The 12,951-nt window shown below is 55.8% G+C and overlaps 1 long non-coding RNA gene across 1 annotated transcript; it reads right to left on the bottom strand.

Annotated features, from left to right (window-relative positions):
• Positions 1 to 825: 825 nt before the first annotated feature.
• Positions 826 to 1,748, bottom strand: LOC115247330 (uncharacterized). The gene is made up of 3 exons (XR_003886389.1): positions 1,602 to 1,748; positions 1,333 to 1,465; positions 826 to 948 (listed from the first exon to the last, which is right to left on the bottom strand). It is a non-coding gene; the product is annotated as an uncharacterized lncRNA (long non-coding RNA).
• Between the last annotated feature and the right edge of the window lie 11,203 nt (positions 1,749 to 12,951).

Raw genomic sequence — 12,951 nt, 5'->3', positions numbered from 1 at the left:
CTTTGACCTTTCACGCCCCACTATAAAGGCTACTGATGCAAACAGGAAGTGACCCAAATCCAGGGCCGCTGGTTCCGGCCCTGCTGGGTCTCGGCTGATAAACATGATCACAACAACAACAACGCTAACTTCCTGCGGCAGCTCTGCCAGCGGCTCCACGGGCCCGTTTGTGTTCTGATCCCTCTTCACAGGAGCCGATCCGGTCTAATGGGCTGTTTAATCTCTCCCCCCTCTGTCTCCCTTTTGCCCCCCCCCCCTCTGAAATGGAGCGTGCGACTCACTCAGTGGAGATAACAGAAGCTCCATTTTGCAGCTAAGAGGCTAATTTGTGAACTCGTAATTCTCACCCGGCCATGACGGTGCTGATTGGTTCTTTTCTGGCGCGTTCAGACAGACGGGTTCTGTTGGACCGGAGAGTTCCCCCACGTTCACCCAGAACATGAAGTTTGAGCCGCTCGGGGCTCCTGAGGACCGGCCAAACATGGTACAGGGTGTGTGTGTGCGTGTGTGTGTGTGTGCTGTGTGTGTGTGTGTGTGTGTGTGTGTGTGTGTGATGGGTCCTGACAGCGTACACAGAGCTGGCACATGGCTGCCCCCCCCCACCACCCTCAGTGGTGTCTCCCACAGTAAACGTTGACTCACTTTGTGTGTGGATTTTCCCATGAGATTCAGGACACACACACACACACACACACACACCCACACCCACACACACACACACACACACACACACACACAGTTCAGTGGTGCAGAGCCAATCAAAGCCAGGACACAGTAACAGAGTGTTCATTGTCTCGTAGAGGTAAAAATGTGGCCAAATTTAATGAAATGTTGTATCATTTTAGCCAACAATGACGCTACACAACTCAAATAAATTCTGGAGAGGCTGGAGAGGAAGGGGCGGTTCCCGGATGGACCAGTCCGTCCTGGTGGGGCTTCCTGTCACATCTGCAGGTGAGGTATCAGCAAACGCCGTTAGCATTTAGCATCAGAGTTAGCTCACAACCTGACAGCTCCTCCTCAGATTTACAGACTGGCCGCATCATAAAGCCGAACGCCCGCGTGGATTAGCATTAGAATCCATCGCAGTTTGTTAGCACAGGTCCGAGTTTGGGGACCTCGGCCTGTTTAATCTCCTCCGAACAGAACCTTTTGCTCATTTATCATAAACCTGGTCACAGAGGCTAGAGGATAATCTGGGAGTTTAAGGACACTTTACTGTCTGTCTCCTCGCTCAGAACCAGCACAACAAAATGCAAAACAGCTCCTGTAACTCTGCTAATAAGCGTCAAGAGAGCGCTAGCTTGTTAGCCGCGGGTGTGCAGCACCCACCGGGGGATCCGCAAATGTGGGATGAGATGAGTCGGGATGAGATGAGATTAACTTTATCCATCCCTGGAGGCAGATTCGGCTACGGCAGCAACCGATGATGGACAAAGAGATTGGACAACGGAGGAGCGCAGAGCTAATATGAAGCCAAATAAAAAACCACAGGAGCCCAGGAAATAATAATCAGAATGAGCTTTTATCTCCGAGGCAAAGATTATAGTCCCACAACATGAGGAAAACGGGATTTGTCGTGTAATTAAAGTAACAGTTACCTGCTGAGATGGTTCTCGGTCACTTCAGGGCAGCAGGAAACCCTCAGTCTGCTCAGCTAACACGCTAAATTCAGCCTTCTTCTTAGCAACATTAGCATAATATCACAACCTGAGCAGGGGCCAGTTCTGGTAGCAACACGCTAACGTACAACAGATAAAGGGGGCGTGGCCTAAAAGGTTCGCCCGACTCCCCAGAACATCCGATTCACTCTCTGATTGGCTGATTTATCAGGCTGCCCCCTGCAGAACCCCCCCCCCCAGCGGGCTCATTGATAGCTGGGGTCACAGGTCAGCTTGGTCCGGTCTGCCAGTTAACTCTGTTTTCCCCTCCTGCCCCTCTTTGTCTCCTGTGTTGTATAAAGTGACACATCTGTCAGCCCCCCCCCCCCCAAGCTTCCATCTTATCAGAGCAGAAGGTGGGGGGGGGGTGCAAAGGAGCTCGTGCCTCCACACACACTTCTAACACACACACTTCCAACACGCCGAGATCACACACTCCATCTGCCCCGTGTCTCAACAGATGCTCCTGACAGAGACCCCCTACACACACTCTCACACACACATACTCACACACACAGACACTCTCACAGACACACACACCACAGACACTCACACACACACACACACACAGACACTCACACACACAGACACTCACAGACCTACACACACAGACACACACACCCAGACACACACACACACACACAGACACTCACACACTCTCACACACACATACTCACACACACATACTCACACACACAGACACTCTCACAGACACACACACACACAGACACTCACACACACAGACACTCAGACACACACAAACACAGACACTCACACACACACACACACACACACTCTCACACACACATACTCACACACACAGACACTCTCACAGACACACACACACAGACACTCACACACACACAGACACTCAGACACACACACACACCACACACACACCACACAGACGCCTGCAGGTGTGTCCTTTAATTCAACCCCCCCAAAAGTAATTAACTGTCCAGTCGCCCCCCCCGCCCAGGTTACAGACATGTTTGGCGCCGTTGCTCTTCAGCACTGCGGCAGTTTTGGCGAAGCCGTCGTCGCTACTTTCCCTGCGCTGGAAGCGTGGACGCTCGTCTCCTCCAGTACCCCCCCGCCTGTTCAAAAACGGGAGGACGATCCCACGTTGACCCCCCCGTTCCAGGGGGGGCTGAGGTCCTCAGAGGCCCGGAAGAGGAAAAGTGTGTTAGCAAGGCGGATTCCTGCCGCGGCTCGGTTAGCACGCCGCACGCCGCGGGACCACGTTGGCTACAGACGTGTTTAACTGGGGGGGGGGCGGGGCTGGGGGGGCGGCGTGTGAACGTGTCGGCCCGTAATGCTGAGTCATGCTGACCCAGTTTCCTCACTCTCCCATCACAATCACCGCCGTCGTAACATTCCGTGGACGCGGCGCCGCCGCCGCGGCGGCTCTTCATGATTCATGGGGACTAAAGGAGGAGCGAGCAAGAGGATTGTGGTACTGTGGCACTTTTTTCACTATTTCTGTCGCTAGAAAATTCCCAAACTGTTGTGATTTTATTGTGAAATGGACCCGGGACAGGAGCTGCCGTCTCCTGGGCCTTGAACGCCTCGCGGTGACGCGCACGAGCCGTCCTTTCTGTGCACCGTTGTCGCGCTGCTGTCGGAGGGGGGTACGCTAACGCCAACGCCATCAAAGAAAGAGAGTTTCACCTGATGTTCAACCTGACGGTGGCGATGAGCGGCTGAAGCTCCGCCCCCGCCGGAGTTCCCCAGGTGAGGCCGGAGCAGGTGTTGCTTTCACACTGGAAACTTCTGAGGAGGCCATGAAACCAGATTTTCCCTCTTTAATTTCTCAGCTTTCACTGTCTGACTTGTGTTAACCCCCCCCCACACACACACACACACCGACCCCCCCCCCACACACACACACACACCGACCCCCCCCCCCCCACACACACACACACACACCCTGAGGGTTCAACCAATCAGTATTCAGCTCTGATCTGAGCTGTCAGCCCGCCCTCAGAGGAGTTGCTTCCCACCATGATGTGTGTGTGTGTGTGTGTTTGTGTGTGTGTGTGTGCGTCTTCATACACAGTTTAGCCCCTGCTGACCCCTGCTGACCTCTGACACGTGCTCAGAAAAGCTGAGAAGCCTTTTTTGGGTCAGTGGATCCAACAGAACATTTGTTTTGGGCCGTCTGGTCTAAACGGATCCTTTTTGCTCTCCAGCTGTGAGACACTAACGATCCGTCATGGATTTAAAACGCTCTGAAACACGGGCGACCTCTGACCTTCGTGACATAGCGAGCTTCTGCCCCCCCCCAAAGACGATGGCAGATCTTTCCTCCATCACACGTGCGATTGGTCCTCATAAATACTGCATCAGAACATCCGCAAACACGTGTCGCCCATAAATATTTAGAGCGCGGGGGCGTTGGGGGGGGGGGCGGCGTGCGCGCGGCGCTGACCCACGGGACGCTAACGTCGTGTCATGTGCTGAGCTCCCGGTGCAACTCCCAGTGTTATAAATGGAGTTGCCAGTGGGTTGCCATGGCGACCGGCAGTATTTTCAGGAAGTTGAGGCCGTACGCCAGCCAAGAGTTAGCAAAGCAAACATGCTAACGCACATGCTAACGCGCATGCTAACGCGCATGCTAACGCACGCTATCCCGAGGCTAGCTCGCATCGTCTGGTGAGGAGTGACAGGTAGGGGGGGTCGCCGCCGTCTCTAACGCCGTCATCAACACCTCGGTGACCCCCCCCCCCCCCCCCCCGCTGCACCCCCCCGCTGCAGTCCCCCCCCCCCTCGCTGCACCCCCTACCCCCACCCGCTAACCCCCCCGCTGCACCCCCCCCCCCCACCGCTGCCCCCCCCCTCGCTGCCCCCCCCCCCCCCACACACACATTCTTGTACAGGCTTGAAAAGCAACCTGGATCCCAACGGGTCCTTTGTCAGCCTTCGGTCCTCCGGGGGGGTTAACGACCCAGAATCCGTTCTGGGCTAATCCTGGTCGAGATGAAAAGAGGCTCTGTTTACTTACATCTGCTTGGGGGGGGGGGCGGTGTTGGGGGGGTCGCCCCCAATTTAGAAGCAGCAAGTCAAACATGTAGAATGAGGCAGCTGAGCGGGAGGCTGAATGGGGGGGTGGAAGCCTTCGCCAGGCCTGGGGTGTGTGGTGGGGATGGAGGCTGGTGGCAGGTGCGCTGCCCCCCCCAGCAGGAGCAGACAGCTGTTGCGCCCCCCCCCCCGCGCTGGTATGTTTACATGGATGATGTGGGATCATCCTGATGGTCTCAGATGTTCCAGCAGAACTTTACTCCTCTTCCTCCGTCTCCATCACTCGTTCTCTCTTTACCTTCTCTGATCTCTAGTTAAAAAGTTTCAAGGGGGCGGAGCCTGGGGCTGGGGGCGGAGCCTGGGGCTGGGGGGGCGGAGCCCCCGCCTCTTCTCTTTGTCTCCTCGGCTCTGTTTGGAGCAGCCACATCATCGGCATTGGTGGGATAGCATCAGGAATTCTTTTGTTTTTGTCCTTTAGACCCCCCCATACACACACACACACACACACACACAACACACCACACACACACACCGGATGCTTGTTATTTAAATCAGCTCGGAACAGAAAAACAAACTGTCTCCATAAGAACATCATTGTTTCAGGTGTGTGTGTGAGAGTGAGTGTGTGTGTGTGTGAGAGTGTGTGTGTGTGAGAGTGTGTGTGTGAGTGTGAGTGGTTTTGTTTGTGTGTGTGTGTGTTTGTGTGAGTGTGTGTGTGTGTGTGTGTAAGAGTGTCAGTGTGAGAGTGTGTGTGTGTGTGTGTGTGTGTGTGTGAGAGTGTGAGTGTGTGTGTGTTTGTGTGAGTGTGTGAGTGGTGTAAGAGTGTGAGTGTGTGTGTGTGTGAGTGTGTGTGTGTGAGTGTGTGTGTGTGAGTGTGTGTCTGTGTGAGAGTGTGAGTGTTTGTGTGAGTGTGTGTTTGGTGTGAGTGTGTGTGTGTGAGTGTGTGTTTGTGTGAGTGTGTGTGTGGTGTGTGAGTGTGTGTGTGAGTGTGTGTTTGTGTGAGTGTGTGTGTGTGAGTGTGTGTGCGTGTTTGTGTGAGTGTGTGTGTGGTGTGAGTGTGTGTGAGTGTGTGTGTGTGTTTGTGTGACTGATGTGACTAAAGTTGGAGGCTCATCGATGATCAGTGGGGCGGGGCCTGTTTCCTGATTGTGTAATAAAGCTCTGGGTTTTTTTCGGGGGATGCTGACTGGAATCACGGACACATCCGGGTCCTTCCCCAGTCTCACCAGTCTCCCCAGTCCCCCAGTCTCCCCAGTCATCACCAGTCCCCCCCAGTCCCCCCAGTCAGAGGTGATGAATGGCTGATCAATGTTGCGTGGAGGCGGAGCAAATCCATTTGTGGTGACCCAGAAGGCATCGCTGGTGGGAGGGGCTTCTGAGGGCTAAGCAGGAGGCCAGGGACCCACCGGAGCTGCAACCTGCACCGACGGCCGCTTTACATTTCAAAGGTATTGTTTTTATTGATGGAACAAAAGGAGGTGGGGGGGTCGCCGTCTGTTCTGGCCCCTCCCTCAGGGATCAGCGCTCCATCACCGCAGGACGCTGATTCGATTTGGGTTCTCGTGCGGACGAAACTGTGGGCGTGACCTCGACCTCTGACCTCACCGGGGCTCCTGCGGGCTGTGTCTCGGCTCACTCCCCCCCCCAACATCTGCCCCCCCCCCGTCTGCTGTTCTGCAGAATGTGGGCGGGGCTTTGACGGGTGCTCTGCTCACCTGTGACGTGTGAGCTGTTGCACCTTTACCTGGAACACGACGGTGTAGGTGAACGAGGGGGTGCCCCGTTACCATGGAGACCAGCCGACTGATGCTGGAGGTGTCCAATCAGGTTTGATCCTGGTTGTGTTGACTTTGCTTTAGAGTTGGGGACCATTTTAGCTTCGTTGTGATGGCGAAAGATCGACGTGTGTGTGTGTGTGTGTGTGTGTGGTGTGTGTGTGGGTTGACGTGCGTGTGTGTGCGTGTGGGTCGACGTGTGTGTGTGTGTGTGTGTGTGTGTGTGTGTGGGTCGACGTGTGTGTGTGTGCGTGTGTTGTGTGGTGGTCGACGTGTGTGTGTGTGTGTGCGTGTGTGGGTCGACGTGTGTGTGTGTGTGTGTGTGTGTGTGTGTGGGTCGACGTGTGTGTGTGTGCGTGTGTGCGTGTGGGTCGACGTGTGTGTGTGTGTGTGTGTGTGGTGGTGGGGGTCGAAGTGTGTGTGTGTGTGGGGTGTGTGTGTGTGGGGTCAAGGTGTGTGTGTGTTGACATGTATGTGTGTGTGTGTGTGGGTCGAGGTGAGTGTGTGTGTGTGTGTGTGGGTCGAACTGTGTGTGTGCGTCGATGTGCGTGTGTGTGTGTGGGGGTCGATGTGTGTGTGTGTTGACGTGTGTGTGTGTCAACGTGTGTGTGTGTGTTGACATGCGTGTGTGTGTGTGTGTTGACGTATGTGTGTGTGTGTGTGTGTGGGGTCGATGGTCACATTCACCTCCTGAAGGTTCTGATGACGTGGGAGGAGGAAGAGGTGGAACCAGATTTATATCAGATAAATCTTGAAAGTCGGAGGAAGCTGAAGTTTCCGGAACTTGAAGGAAGAAACACAAAAGAGCTGTAATTAAGAGAAAATACAGACGTAAAGGGAATCACCTTCATCCTTTGATGTGTGTGAAATCAGCTTTTATTCAGCGGAACCTTTGCTTTTACTCTTTGAAGCTCCGCAGTGACGCGTTCACGGACCTGTGGCGCCACCCACTGGTGATACAGGGTACTGCACCGCCCTGTTGGTAAATGGAAAATATTCCTCATTTTCCTTTCTTTCACTTCCGGTAAAGTTGTTGTTTCCACCATACGGGGCTTTCAGGGGACAGTGTGCCCCCTGGTGGCGGGAGTCACCGGTTTCACTTAGTTTTCATTCCTTCTCCAAACCACGTGATGATGAAACTGAGTCAGGACCACCGACACATGAAACCAAACGGAAAAAAGAATCTAATTAACAAATGCAATAACTTAATTTACAGCAGACCGGAGGACGCCGCAGTACCCGTGTCTCTACCAGCAGGGGGGCGCCCCCGACCAGCGCACCGCTCCTGTCATCGAGCCGAATTCTGAAAACTTTACGTTAAATATTTCCGGTGATAAACCAGGATTTCCTTTAAAAAAACATCGTTTTTAAATTTGTCTTATTTATTTGTGGTTAGATTCTGTTTTAGCACGACAGAGTTTCTGATACCAGTTTAAAGGCTTCGTGTGTGTGTGTGTGAGTGTGTGTGTGTGTGTGTGTGTGTGTGAACAGTTACTTCTCAGAACAAAGGCTTAATCTGGTCCACTCGGGTCTACCTGCTGTCACCCTGCTCCACGCTGCAGCGAGCGTTCTGATTGGCTGAGCTTCATTGTTGTTCTCTCATCATACCTTAACGGGTGTAAACGAGAGAGTGGGGGGGGCTTTTTCCCCTCCTCTGGGGAAGCAGTTGAGTTTAATGATTAATAAGCCACTGGACACAGAGGGGAACCTGACCCTGTGTGTGTGTGTTGTGTGTGTGCGTGTGTGTGTGTGGGTGTGTGTTGTGTGTGTGTGTGTGTGTGTGTGTTCTCGCTGCAACAGTCAAGACTGTGCTGCCTGTGTAAAACTGTAGTTTTCAGGTGTTGTTTAAACGACCTGCGATGTGATAAAAGTGTTCGATTCGTTCAGGTAAAAGGCGCCTCACTAACCGCCCCTAAAGCAGCGTGTGGAACTACAGGCAGTATTTCAGGATCACACCATGGTTACGCCGACAAATTAGTGGATAAAATATTTACTAAAATTTTAAAGTCATCCCTGTGATGTGGACGACGTTGAATGCCCATGGGCTAACTGGTGCTAACTGGTGGCTAACTGGTGGCTAACTGGTGGCTAACTGGTGGCTAACTGGGGAAAAGAAAGATCAGCTTTCGGAAGTTCTTCTTCTGTGGGAATGAAACTAAATGTGATGCAGTAACTCACTCAAGTAATTGAATATTTTAAGCACACACACACACACACACACACACACACACCGCTCAGCTGCTTGTAGCCGAGCAGCTGGACACACACAGTTGTGTCTCTGGATGCTTCGTGTCCACCACATGGTGTTTTGGTGGCAGCAATAATGCAGCTTTTACTCCTCGCCAGCGTCCGCGGGGCACGCCCTGCCGCCGCTGGCCGAGCTGCCGGCCCGCCTCCTGTCCCCCCCGACCCGGGTCCAGTTACCCGGCAGCTAAAGCCTGGGATGTTTTATTCATCCACTCATGTCACATATTACAGGTAAGCTGGCGTGAGTGTGTGTGTGTGTGGGCGGGGCCATATTGATATATTGATATGTGAGACACCAGGACGTCATCAAGGGTCAATCAATATGTTCAGCTGGTGTTCCCGCCTCCAGGCGTCGCCGCGTCTCACACCCGCTCGCGGCGTCACGCTGTGGTCGTCGGGACGTCCGAGGTCCCACACACCGGTCCCGTCCCGGCGTTCCCAGCGACACCTGGTCCGAGCGGAGCAGCGGCCCCCGTTTGTGATCCGTGACTCTGCCCACAGAACGTGAGCAGGAGGGGGAGGAAACGCTCCTGAACAAGGTGAAAAAAGGAGTTAACCTGACCCTGAGACAAAGCCTGAGGGGCCGCGGGGGCAATAATGGCCCTGCCTAAAAATAAAGGGGGCAAAATGACAGTGGAGGATTCCATTACAAAGAGCTCCAGCGGACAAATAGAAGGGCCGCCGCTTTGAAGAGGTTCTCACAAAAGACCCCGACACACACACACACACACACACACACACACATGAACACACACACACACACACACACCACGCACACACACACACACACACACCACACACACCACAACCACAACCACGGCTGCTGCCTCCTGTTTTGCCTCCGATCAGGTTCCCATTATCCCTGAGACCACATTGGGGGGGGGGGGGAGCTGCCGATCCATGACCAGAGTCACGGGAAGCATGACGACACGCACACACACGCTAAAAACGTGCGTGTGGAGCGCGAACGTTGGGCAACTCGTGCTGAAAACGTGTCTTTCACCGAGGCGCTAGCGTGCTAGCGTCAGCTGGGAGGCATCGTTTCACGTGGATGCTAAGCTAAGCTAAGCTAAGCTAGGCTACGGTTGGAGCAGCTGGCAGGTCTCGCTGGCCGTTGGGCTTCGAGTCGTAAAGTCACCTGGCAATAAAATCACTGCGCTTGAACCTGTCGTACCTGGCTGGCCACGCCCCCTCAACACCACAGGCTGACACTACCCATCAATCACGTGACCAGGTACGGTGACCCAGGGACCCACAGTCCTGGTGTCCAGCAGTCGGACACAAGTCCTGACGTGTCTCCCTCTGTCCCAGCGATGGCCTCTGTAATTAGTGAGAGAGGACAGACTCTGCTCGATCGCCCAACAATCCCAGCATCAGTACTGTGAGAAGAGGAGGACACCTGAGGACACCCGAGGACACCCGAGGACACCCAAACACCTGAGGACACCCAGGACACCTGAGGACACCCGAGGACACCAGGACACCCAAAGACACCTGAGGACACCCAAGGACACCCGAGGACACCCGAGGACACCCAAAGACACCTGAGGACACCCAAGGACACCTGAGGACACCCGAGGACACCTGAGGACACCTGAGGACACCCGAGGACACCCGAGGACATGTACCATTGGCTTAGGGTTGATTCCTCTGTGGTTGGTTCCTCCAGCATTGGTTCCTCCAGCATTGGTTCCTCCAGCGTTGGTTCCTCAGGCATTGGTTCCTCAGGTGTTGGTTCCTCCAGCATTGGTTCCTCTGGGTTGGTTCCTCTAGCGTTGGTTCCTCCAGCGTTGGTTCCTCCAGCGTTGGTTCCTCTAGCGTTGGTTCCTCCAGCGTTGGTTCCTCCAGCGTTGGTTCCTCTAGCGTTGGTTCCTCGCGTTGGTTCCTCAGCGTTGGTTCCTCCAGCGTTGGTTCCTCAGCGTTGGTTCCTCCAGCGTTGGTTCCTCCAGCGTTGGTTCCTCCAGCGTTGGTTCCTCCAGCGTTGGTTCCTCTGGGGTTGGTTCCTCAGGCGTTGGTTCCTCTGGGGTTGGTTCCTCAGGCGTTGGTTCCTCTGGGGTTGGTTCCTCCAACGTTGGTTCCTCCAGCGTTGGTTCCTGAGGGTGTCGGCTGGAGGGCAGTCCTGCTCCCGGATGTTTGGGATTATTCTGCCCGGCCCGCGGGCTGGTCAGGCTGTTCATCAGAACAGTTTGTTCTCTGGTTTCCCGTCCTTCCAGGTCCTTATCAGAGCCGCCAGCCGGGCCGCTCCTTCTGCTCGGAACCGAGCGGACCCGGGGGAGGGTCGCCTGGCCTCCGCTCCCGTTTTCAGCGCGGCATTGTTGTGCCTGGCAGCGCTCCGTAGATCGGAATCTTGCAGTAGAAAGTGTTGTTTCCTGCAGCTGAACCCGCCTCAGTGGTGGTTCTGAAGAAAGCCCGTCTGTCATCCACGCCGCTCAGAACCAGCGCGCAGTAACAATGAGGCTGCAGCGATCCGATAGCGCGGACACACGTCCTCACGCAGCCGCGACCCTTTGACCTCGCACGCTTCTCGTTCCCTGAGAGGCCCGAAAATAGGAGCAGAACCAGGACTCCGGTACCGAGATCCACCTGGATGTCATCGCCAGACGCCGTTTAAGACACGCCCCCACCTGGCGGCCAGGTGTGACCTCTCTCCTCCAACCTTCACGTGGCTTCTTACCTGCTGCTGCCTCCTTTGTCTCCCTCCGTGCGTCATGTGACTGAGACCCGGCCCGGCCCGGCCGCCGGCCCGGCCCGGCCGGCCCGGCCCGGCCCGGGGGATGTTTCCACAGGAGGTGGGCACCTGCACAGGCTTCCTACCCGATTGTTCCTGGGATGGGGCGCTCTATAGTCCGGCCATTTGTCCCTCTGAGCTAACGTTTCCTTGCATTATGCTCGCAGAATAGCTCCGTTGTGCATTGTTCCGCACGTTAACGCTCCGTATGGATTTGTGACCAATGATGGAGGAATGGGGGGGGGGGGATTCCGGGGAATTCCAGCAGCATTCCTATCTGATTGCCTCCCTTTCTTTCCTCCTGCAATGTGAAAAGGGGAGCTTTGTCCCGTCGCGGTCGGGAGTGGAGGCAACGGGAGCCGACGTTCCCGGCGTTCCATCGCAAACGGGAGCCGACGTTCCCGGTTTCCCATCGCAAACGGGAGCCGCTCGGAGCCGCGGAGAGGACAGCGCGTGGGGTTCCAGGGCGATTAGGCCCAGAACCTTCCGACAAATGATGCCGCCTCGCTGCAAAGGATCCAATTATCCCAAGAGAAGGAGACAAGAGGCGGGAAGAGGTGGACAGTGGGGAGGACCGTCCCAGGAGGTCGTCCCAGGAGGTCGTCCCCCCCCCCGGACAACAGAGACGTTTATATTTCTGTGCTCCCGTCCCTGCATCGTGCACGTTGGGAGCGTTGGGAGCGCTTCCTGCTCCTCCGCTCTGTTGTCGCGGAGCCGCAGCTCATTGTGTTTGCGTCCTGTGTGTCACTTCCTGCGTCGGGTTGCGGATTGTCGGTGGAACAATGGCGTGTTTCGCCCGGACAAGGACACCTCCATCATGCAGTCCCACACACAGCGGGACAATATGTCCTTTTCCTGCGGCGCTGTCGCTTGAATGCGGCCCGAGTCGGAATAATGTGTCATAACTCAGACGGGAGCGCAGCGGCGGGGGCGCCACAGTTCTAGGCCCCGCCCACTTCTGGTGATAGAGGGGGAATGAAGCCGATTCATGTGGCCAAAGATTCCCGGGAGATTAATGTGGCCTCCTGCTGTTAGCGTAGCAACGGAGCCGCGCTACAACGGGGCCGTTTCCTGCGGCGCTGCTGCACCGGGAACGTGCGTGTGAGCCAAAGCAAACACGCCTCCTCCACAAGTATGTGGTCGTGCACACACATGCAGCTCCTGGTGGGGGGGGGGGGGGGGGGGGGGGGGGGGGGGAGGCCTCGCCCGCATCACAGCTCACCTCCCACCACGGATGTTATGCAAGAGGGAGGGGGGAGGAGGGGGAGGAAGAGGAGGGGGGTGGAGGGAGGAAGGGGGGGAGGTAGGAGAGGGGAGGGGGGGTGGAGGAGGAGGAGGGGAGGAGGAGGAAAAGGGGGGGGAGGAGGAGGGGGGAGAGGAGGGGAGGAGGGGGGGGGAGGAGGAAGAGGAGGGGGGGAGGAGGAGGGGGGGAGATGGGGAGGGGGTGGAAGAGGATAGGAGGAAGGAGGAGGAGAGGAGGGGGAGGGGGGGTGGAAGAGGAGGAGGGGGGGAGGGAGGA

This window comes from Takifugu rubripes, chromosome 2 (genome assembly GCF_901000725.2).
Source record: "Takifugu rubripes chromosome 2, fTakRub1.2, whole genome shotgun sequence".
Lineage (NCBI taxonomy): Eukaryota > Metazoa > Chordata > Actinopteri > Tetraodontiformes > Tetraodontidae > Takifugu > Takifugu rubripes.
This window is presented reverse-complemented; position numbering and strand designations above follow the sequence as displayed.